This window comes from Eucalyptus grandis, chromosome 9, assembly GCF_016545825.1.
Source record: "Eucalyptus grandis isolate ANBG69807.140 chromosome 9, ASM1654582v1, whole genome shotgun sequence".
Classification (NCBI taxonomy): domain Eukaryota; kingdom Viridiplantae; phylum Streptophyta; class Magnoliopsida; order Myrtales; family Myrtaceae; genus Eucalyptus; species Eucalyptus grandis.
Genome location: NC_052620.1, coordinates 24,243,591 through 24,253,075, shown reverse-complemented (window position 1 = coordinate 24,253,075; position 9,485 = coordinate 24,243,591). Strand labels below are relative to the sequence as shown.

General features: G+C 40.7%; 1 long non-coding RNA gene across 1 annotated transcript; it reads left to right on the top strand.

Annotated features, from left to right (window-relative positions):
• Positions 1 to 7,722: 7,722 nt before the first annotated feature.
• Positions 7,723 to 9,002, top strand: LOC104418650. Its single transcript, XR_005546654.1, has 3 exons — positions 7,723 to 8,332; positions 8,467 to 8,594; positions 8,706 to 9,002. It is a non-coding gene; the product is annotated as an uncharacterized LOC104418650 (long non-coding RNA).
• Positions 9,003 to 9,485: the final 483 nt, after the last annotated feature.

The following is a 9,485-nucleotide window of genomic DNA, read 5'->3' as shown; positions in this document are numbered from 1 at the left end:
TTTTTTTTATATATATTCACTTTAGTCCTTGAATTATATAAATATGTTCAATATTGTCCATAGACTTAAATAAATGGGATGATGATTTTCATATAACTTAGGAATTTGATTGAACATTTACCAAAAGTTCAGGTGCCACATTAAATAGATTAAAAGTTTGGGGGACCTTATCGCATATTGGTTAAAAAATTCATGGACCGCTTCAAATATATTGAAAGTTTATAGATGACATTAAATATTTGGCCAAGGTTCAGAAATCACATTAAATAAATTGAAAGTTCATAGACGACATTAAACATCAGGCCATATTTCAAGGACCATCTGTGTAATTATCTATAAAATGAGGGGTCATTCGGAATTTTTTTTTTTTTTTTGAAAAAGGACAGATAGGCAAAAATTGTGACTTTCATGATATTTGCGGTCCTCCTAGAATTCTTCAACTTCATGTTATGAACGTGGGAAGGCTAGGCTGGCTTTAAGTCCGTCGAGGCTTTTTGCAAATTGGGGGGTTGCGCGAATCTGGCCCAAGTTCCAAATCCACTTCCGGGCCTTCTTCTTCCCTCCCTCCTCTCTGCTCTCTCGCCGATCGCTCTCGCACCGGACGCGCCGCACGCGCGCCCCCATCGCGCGTGAGCGCGGCGGGGAAAAAGACGGGAAATCATTTTTTTTCCGGTCGCTGTCAGAGTGAAAAAGGGCGAGGCAAGGGTGACGTGGCAAGGGCCACGTGGTCTGTGCGTGGCCTCGCTGCTCCGCCTGTCCGTACAACGTACTTCCCGCAAAACGACAAGAGGGGTATCCCTTGATGGATACGAGGGTGGGTCCCGACGTCGGGACCACCGCATGATGGGACGGTGTGATTGATTGGATTTTTGAGATTAACCTTTGGGTTTCAAAAATAAAACCAAATACCCAATATTTGACCTAAAGATTATTGAAAGCCCAAAATCCCTTTCCAAAGCTTATTCCGTCTGTCCCACTGAGTATATATGTATGTATGCATGTATGTAGATATCTCGTCATATTTTACATTTGATGTACACCACTGAGAAATAAATACAAGTCACCAATACATTTAAAAATTCACCGTCCTCTCTTCAAAATTTCCGGCCATATCGGGTTTATAGACTTATAGAAATTTGGATTCTTGATTGTAGTAGCAACAAAATTGTTAAATCGTATATGTTAGAATATTTATTGTGAAAATTCCACTAATTGATAATGAACCTTTATGACATAATTTTCAAATTTTATTATAAGTATATAAAATACTAGGTTAATATTAGGAAAATCCTCAAACTAATACATCCGCGATAAAATTTATCTCAAAATAACTTTTTTTTTTTTTTTTTTTGACCCCGAGAAACCCCGGGAAGCGGCAGCGGCGGGAAGAACCCGGGGGCAGCATAGGTGAAACCACCACCCCATGCCACCGGGTAAACCACCCCATCTCAAAATAACTTTTTAATCACTAAAAATTTAAATTGAGACACTTGTGACAAATTTATCCAAAAATAATTTTTTTATTACGAAAACTTTGATAAGGAAATTTTTTAAATATAAACATGAAGTGTCATCTTTTTCTTAAAAGAGGACATGAAGTAGAGTTTATTTTCAACTCGAAGTAGTCACTTAGAGGGTGCATGACAATCACCTATTTTTGTTTCGGAAACAATTTTTCTATTCCAGACTTGTTTTTGGAATAGAAATCCGTTGATAAACCTATTCCATTTTTTAGTTCTAAAATAGATTCTTGTTTTAGAAATAGGTTTGAAATAGAAATCGAAGTAAAAATTTTCTACTTCTTTATTTCAGAATAAAAATGAGAAATAAAAATTCTTCTCATCGTTCGTCAACCGGTCCTTCATTCGTCACCGTCGACCACTGTTTGCTAGCTGCCGGTCGTCGGTCCACCATCGTTCGAAAAGAAAAAAAATTATGTTGTTATCAAATGAATTTCTATTTTTAGAGTAGAAATTTTGTGTAATTATCAAACAATTATTTTTACTTAAAAACTCTTCTAGAAATAGAAATAAAAAAAAAAAATCTATTTTTCTTCAAGAACCTATTTCGGAACATAATGGTTATCATTCACCCCTTTAGTCTCCAATAGGGACTTGACTCGCCGGTCAATGAATAAATACATCTCCAGTACGTATTCTAGTGGCTTGGTTAGGAGGAATTTTCGTCCAAAAAAAAATTCTTTTTTTGTTTCTCTTTTCTCATGTTCATCTTCTTCTTGATCTGACCTATTGTTGTCCCTGTTGATCATCTTCTTCGTCAATGTTGAAGATAAGCATTGCCCAGACCAAGAACCCTCACCAAGTCTAGGCAAGGCCACGACTATTGACTATTGGCCGGTGAGAGCGCCAAGCCAATTGTGCCACATAAGGCGGCTGGTGCTGACTAGACCGTTAAAATTTTTAGACCAAAATTAACAAGAATGACTAAATTGACAAATTATTGAAAGATTTAGGATTAAATTGACATAATTAACAGTTTTGGGACTAAATTAGCACAAGTACAATAGATTTAAAACTATTTTAGTAATTTCTCCTTAGACTTAGTATATTCATCAATGTTTGTAAGATCAAATGGCTAGCACAAATGGATTTGACCTTAGAGAAAATTCAATGGTTTGACATTTGCATCAAGCAGCGAGCACAAATGGCTTTGACATTACAAAAAAATCAAGGTTTTGACATTTCCTCAATTGTCAAACTTATGACTTTTGCTCAAGCTTCGAACTTATGCCTAATGTAGCATCAAAGAGGAATATCCCATTTCAGGTTCTTGATTTAGTTGAATAACGGAAAAAACTGATGCAATCAGTCCAAGGCCAAGTAATGCATATGGAGACACGCTCTTATTAGAGAACGAACATTACGTTTTCAAAAGGTCTTTGAGAGCGAAAATAACTTTGGGAGAGAAAAAATATATATTTGTACATTTAGGCCAATAAATGGATGAATATCTTTTTGACATCACAGGGTGCATATGTTTCGAAAGCCTTGAATTGGGTGAGTGTTATGTATAAATATATGGGCCATCATCACTGGGCGAATATGTTTCAAAAACCTCGAAATAGTGTTATGTATATAAATGGGCTACCACATCTAAATCCTTTTTCGCAAAATCCTTTTTTGCAGAATATGGCATCTTTCTTTTTCGAAGTGCTTTACATATCCATCGACACTCATCCTTAATGCGAAAGATTTGGGATTGAGAGGAGGTTTTGGTGTGAGCGGGAATGTAAGAGACAGCCATGGTGTTGTGAAGGGCTTGAATTCAAGATCGCATGGTACAGGAGAGAATGCCCCTGACTGTGCTAGGGTGAAGCAAAATTGGGGAGGAAGAACATCCGTGGCTTGGAATTAAAAGAAGAAAAAGAAGATGAGTAAAGGGGGAAAAGAAAGAAAGAAAGAAAGAAAGAAAAGTATGAGAGGGATACGACCACCAAGTCTACTCTGCCAACCTCTTCTCCCGCAAGCACATCTGCTTCTAGATCTACAACAATCGCACCTCTGCCTTTGCCTTCCCCCGCTGCTCCATCGATAACCTCGTTTTCTGCCAAGACTACGACCAGGATGCCCATGCTACCTTCCTCGTCCCTTCCTCCCACCATCTCTCCCAGATTGATTGCTTCTCTGGCTGCCCCTCTCCCTTGGAGCAACTCCGTGTGAAGCCTCGATTTGGATGGCTTTACTCTAATGCCTAATAAAGAAGAAGATTTATTTCATTTAAACGAAGAAGATGAAGTGAAAAAAAAAAAATTAAACGCTTTTGGACAAAAATCCTCCTTACCAGGTTATTGGAATATATATTAGAGATGCATCTATTCGTCAATCGACGAGTCATGCCCTTATTTGAAACTAAATGATTACTTTGAATCTTTATATGATATATACTCTAGTTCGGGTCATCTTTTAAGAAAAAGAGTTCGGGTCCTGTTGAAACTTTTTCCTTGGTGACATTTTTTTCCTCCATTAATTTATAGAACTAGTAAATTTATAATAAATATAATGTAAAACTCTGGTATATCTATTAACTGTCACGAATAATTCAAATTAGCAATTTAACAATAAAATTTATTGAGATCGACGGAGAGTAAATTTGTCATCATGATAATAGTTTAGGGTTTTGTCATAAATTTATGAGTTTGGAGTTATTTACAGATTCAATTTTAAAATTTTTTGGACTAACCGACCGAGAAGTATTGCTTGGACATAACCTAGTTTTGATTTGACAAGGGTAGTTTGCCCGTTAATCGGGAGGAGCAAAAGCATACTCAATTCGATGGTTTGAACGCGGACTTGGGAGATCAGTCAGTACGTACAAAACCAGATGCTCAATGATCGTACATGAGTGGGGTGGTAGGGTTGTCGAGGTCCGTGCTCAATGCTCGTGGGGAGGCAGAACCCGGCCGTCTCCTCCCTTCTTGTCCGGACATACGGCCCCAAAAAAGGAGGGCGACGATGGACCCGAGTTTCGAATCGATGCCAATCAATCCTGCCGTAACGCGAGGGGAAGGGAGTGGGGTCGGGGTTAGGGTTAGGGTTCGGGGTTGGGGTCAGAACCGTGGGGAAATTCTAGCATTTGCAATTTGAGGGGATCTCGGCCCCATACCCCCTCTTGTCAAATGATAAGACATCGAGAGTACGACAGAACATTACCTTTTCACTCATTTGATTAGTTGGCTAGAAAACAAGAGACTTTCGAATCACGTAAATATTATGATGGATATATGAATCGATGTAGGACAATCAACATTTATATTTGTGCTAACTAGCTAAAATTAGTCAATTAGATTGAATTAACAAAAATATAAAATGTTTATGATTTCAATTGGGCTTTCCGATCAAAAAAAAAAATTGGCCAAAAGAAGGGTTTAAGATTGAAATTGGTACAATTATAATAAATTTATGACTTTTTTTTTTTGTAATTTTCCAACATATATGAGAAGAAGTGGGGTGAAGGGTATTATCAATGGACGAGCGAGCGAGCGAGCGAGCGAATGGGCATGTGTAGTCTACACTTCGTCCTCGTCACATTCTGATCCGATACTCCTTTCAGACAAACGAGGTCTCTTTGCATTCAGTTCCTCGTTGAGCGAATTGTATAGGTAGCTCATGCAGTTCTCTTTTTTGTCAATCTGGGGGTGGAAAAAGGGGTGCTGTTGTTGCATGTTGAAGGAGACCCCAATTTCAAAAGGGTGCAGAGGAGTTGGTAGGGGTCTGAGCTGAGCAGTGAGCACCACCATGGAAATTTAGATTCGGCCTCTCTGTGTGGACCCAATTTGCTGTGTCCCCACACCCCTTCCTGGCCCAATTTCCACCACCCACTCCTTGCCTTCCCAATTTGAAATGAAGGGCACACTCTCATTCCTCATGAATGTCCTAAATCACTTCCCCTTTCCCCTTGTCTTAAGATTCAAATGAACCCTCCTAGTTTCTGTCCTTGTGTCTTTTTTGCATGGTCTGGTTTCATAGAGTGAAACTGGACAGCAGATCATAAGGAGGTCGATGCCTGCATCTTTTTAGCACCGGAGCTTCCCTAGTTATCAACTCACCATCATCCCTCGTGCACTAGACATTTGGAGCTTATCAAGAACTCAGCATCTTAAAACATCTTATGCTGGACAGAATCTCTGTGCAGGATTCCTTTTTAAGATTTTAAGGAATTTCTGACCGGTCATCGCCCCATATAAAAAAAAAAAAAGGGTCTCCCTCTCTCTCTCCCCACACAAGTTGCGTGTGCTTTTCCTCCTCTTGCTCCATGCTCTGCCATTCTTCGTGCACAAGACTGTACTCTCCCCCCCAATATGATGTATGCATACATCCTTCTCTGATTAGAATATATTAACGGTCTTTAGAAAAACCATCGAGAAGATGATAAAGAATACGATAAAACTCGAAACGTTGGAAACAGAACAAGTCGACAGTATTTAAAATTCGGGGTGGGGGGTGGAGATTTCGAAAGAGCATTTGGGGTTTGAAGTCCGTGTGCACGTGCAGACATGTGTTTGAATATGTGGAAGCCCGCATATGCATATGCACACGTGCCCACATGCCTGTCTTCGTGCTCAAAAGGGGCGTAGATATATATGGGGAAATCCTCAATTTCGAGAGAGAGGAGGAGAGAAATGGGAAAAAGAAAAAGGGCGAAAGTAGAGAGAGAGAGGGGTGGTGTGAAGGAGGAAGGGCATGTGAGTTTCATAAAAACTACAGTCAACTTCACTTGTGCACCACTCCATCATCCCCAAGAAAAATTTCTACAGTCCTCCACGCTTATCAAATGCCGTTCCTGATACAGCTTTTTATTCTTTTTTTTTTTTTTGCATCACAGACTTAAATTTTATTATTATCAGTGATGGTGCGCTGTGTTTGAGTTTCTCCTTGTCCTTTATTTTTCTCTCTCTTTGGTTTCTGCATTATCAGAGCACCACCTAATCTAAGCAGTTCCCATGAAAAGCCTAACAAGATTCTTTTTATGGGAAGGACTGCCCGTATTTGATCTCGAACTGACTAGACACCACACATGGGGTCAATAAAGAAGGGGGTGTTCTAGGTGCTGATGTGTTGCTGTTGTGCTCAGAATGGTTCGCATATTCTTTCCATTTCTTGTTTATAGAATGCATCTGTGATCATCATCATCATCATCATCATCATCATCATCATCATCAGCAGCAGCATCTCCCTGCCTTGCTTAAACCGCCCATGCATCAGGACCACAATCGCCATCTGTATATATCGATATCTGTACTTTGCCGAATCGCGTCCTCCAATGCCAAGTGCTATATGAAAGTGCACATGAAGGAGAGAATTCGCGGTCATCAAGAAGGAAAAAAGAAAAAGGAGCGACACCCACCAGTAAAAGATCGCTATCGATAGATTTGAGGATACAGATCTTCAACCTTGACTTAAGCAGAGGAAATAATGGTCCAAGAGCTTTTCACATGGATGGGACAGTTGAATCTTTTCTTTTCCTAGGAAAGGGAAAGTACCAATGTTTGGGACTCGTATCCACAGCGTCGTCTCCTAGGGCTCGCCATTGGCATCGGATCGACACAGCACATGCAACGGAGAGACTGAAACGTAGATATAGGTCAGGTGCTTTAAGTGGACTCCAAATCCCGTATATAGAGCGCAAGCTGGAGGCTTTCGGATCTGAACATGTGGCTAGTCGCACGCCCAAGAAAATCAAGTCAATAGCATGTCAAGAAAAGCAAAACGATAAGATCTTTACTGGACCCAACTCATCAAAATGCGGACTTTACTGTTGGGTCCACGAATGCGATTGAAACTACTCATCGTCGACACGGGACGGAACGGGTGTCTACGATACATGTGGGCGCGTTAGCTACGCAAAAGGGATAGGTGACCACGTACTGAGGAACGGGAGAAATTGGACGTGCACCCAGTTTTTGTTAGAGTAGGGTACACAGTGCCTCGCTGTCTAGCATGTGAAGAGGTCATGTTATGGCTCTCTCTCTCTCTCTCTCTTACATGCGATATATTCCACCATCAATAACACTCGTTTCCCAACTGGCAGATTTGATTCATTCATTGGAGAGAGAGAGAGAGAGAGAGAGAGAGAGAGAGGGGGGGAGTCAGGAAAAACAAGTCTAGGATTTCTAGTCCGATTCTCTTGGTTTTTTCCGCCGATATAATCCACTCCCTTTTCCCTCCTACATCTCCAAGTAATACAGACACAACACGACCCCACAATCCCACAGAGAGAGAGAGAGAGAGAGAGAGAGAGGTTCAACTTGTGTCTCTGACTCACCCCCATTTCACCTGTCTCTCTCCTTGCTTCTTGATATAAAGAGACGGAGGGAGACGCCCTTTTTCTTCACAGACGTATACAGTGTAGAAAAAGAGAGAGGAGAGGCAGAGAAAATGAATGTCCTAGTGTCGTCGGAATGCAGTAGTGGGTGTGAGTCCGGTTGGACTCTCTACTTCGAGCACTCTGTCAACCCCTCTCGCAGAGACTCTGCCTCTCCGTTCATTGATGAGAGAGATGATGAGGATCTATGTGACGAGAACAGAGGCAAGGGCATTGAAGATGATGAGGAGGAGGGCCTGTCCATGGTTTCTGATGCATCCTCTGGACCCCAGTCCACTTTCTTGAAGATATACATGACCAACAACGCCGCTTCAACAACGGAAGTGACCGTGACCAACGTGTCCGTTCCCCCGTAAAAGCTCTCAAGCAGAGTGGGAAGAGACAGAGAACGAGGGAACAACACCACCCATGGCGCTACAAGATAAATCAGGACTTGCCTTCTTTGCTTGACGACACTGCGAGCTCTCCCATCATCAACTTCTTCCCCACGGTCTGTTTCCATTTAGAGAAAGCAAATACCGCTGAGATTTTCATTCCCTCCTCTTTCTATTTGATCCAAAGTTCATATCTTGATATTCACTTGACCGGCTCTTGATAAAATGTTTTTCTTCTCTTCTTGCCCAGAAAGACTTGATGCTTAGTGGAAGCCCGGGCTCAATGGAGAGTGTCTTGGAATTTTCTGAGGGAAGATCTGCATTTCAAGAACGGTTTGGTTTCATGCAGTCTTCTCACTCTGGGAAACAGAATAACCAGTTGAGTTGATTATTAACATTTCTTTCCCTGCTCATTTTTATCCGATTAATAGGACGGATATGATCGAGCGTTCTGTCACAATATTAACTTGCCTTTGGCTTTTCTTATAGGTGGTTTGGAAGGAATGACATGGAGTTGAGATAGAGTGACAAGCTTGAATCTGTTGCAGATTGTTGCTGCTTGTTGGGCTCTTGGCATGCTCGAGGTCTAGGAGACATGTCTGAAATAGGAGGGTTGTCAATGTGTTGAAAAGGAGGGTAGGAAGAAAGAAAGAAAGTAAAAGAAAAGAGGACGTTTGGATCTCAAAGAGATCTTTTTAATCTTCATTATCTCCCCTCTTTTTTCATATCCCTGTAGCAGGCACAACCCAAGAGGAAATTTGGAAATAAGATTTAATTTTCCTGCAATGATTTATTTATGTCTGCATTGCGGGTATTCTCTGTTCATCCATGCCATTCCCGGCTCTTTCATGGGGGCCATTGCTTAATGCCTTTTTTTTTTTTTTTTAAATCTTCAGGTTAACATTTTGAGCCTGCCTAAAAATTGCAAAAAGGAACAGATTATATGCACTGAAAATAAAACCAAAATGTTTTTTAGACCCCTTGGAAGGATTAAAGACTGTTGCTTTTTCTTAATACTAGATCCATAGAAAAACAGAGAACGCGACTGATATTGGGCCATCAGATGCTTTTTTTGTACTGATTCTTGTAACGTGTTTCTATTGGTGAATGCCCAGTCATCTAAAATTGGACAATGGAATAGGCGCATAAACAGAAGAATAGCAAAATGCTTGTGAAGCCCTATATAACACCAATGATTTGGCATTAACAGAGAAGAAAAAAACGCAAACGAAAGAAATGCCAGAGATTGAAGACACCGTGCTTTGTGAG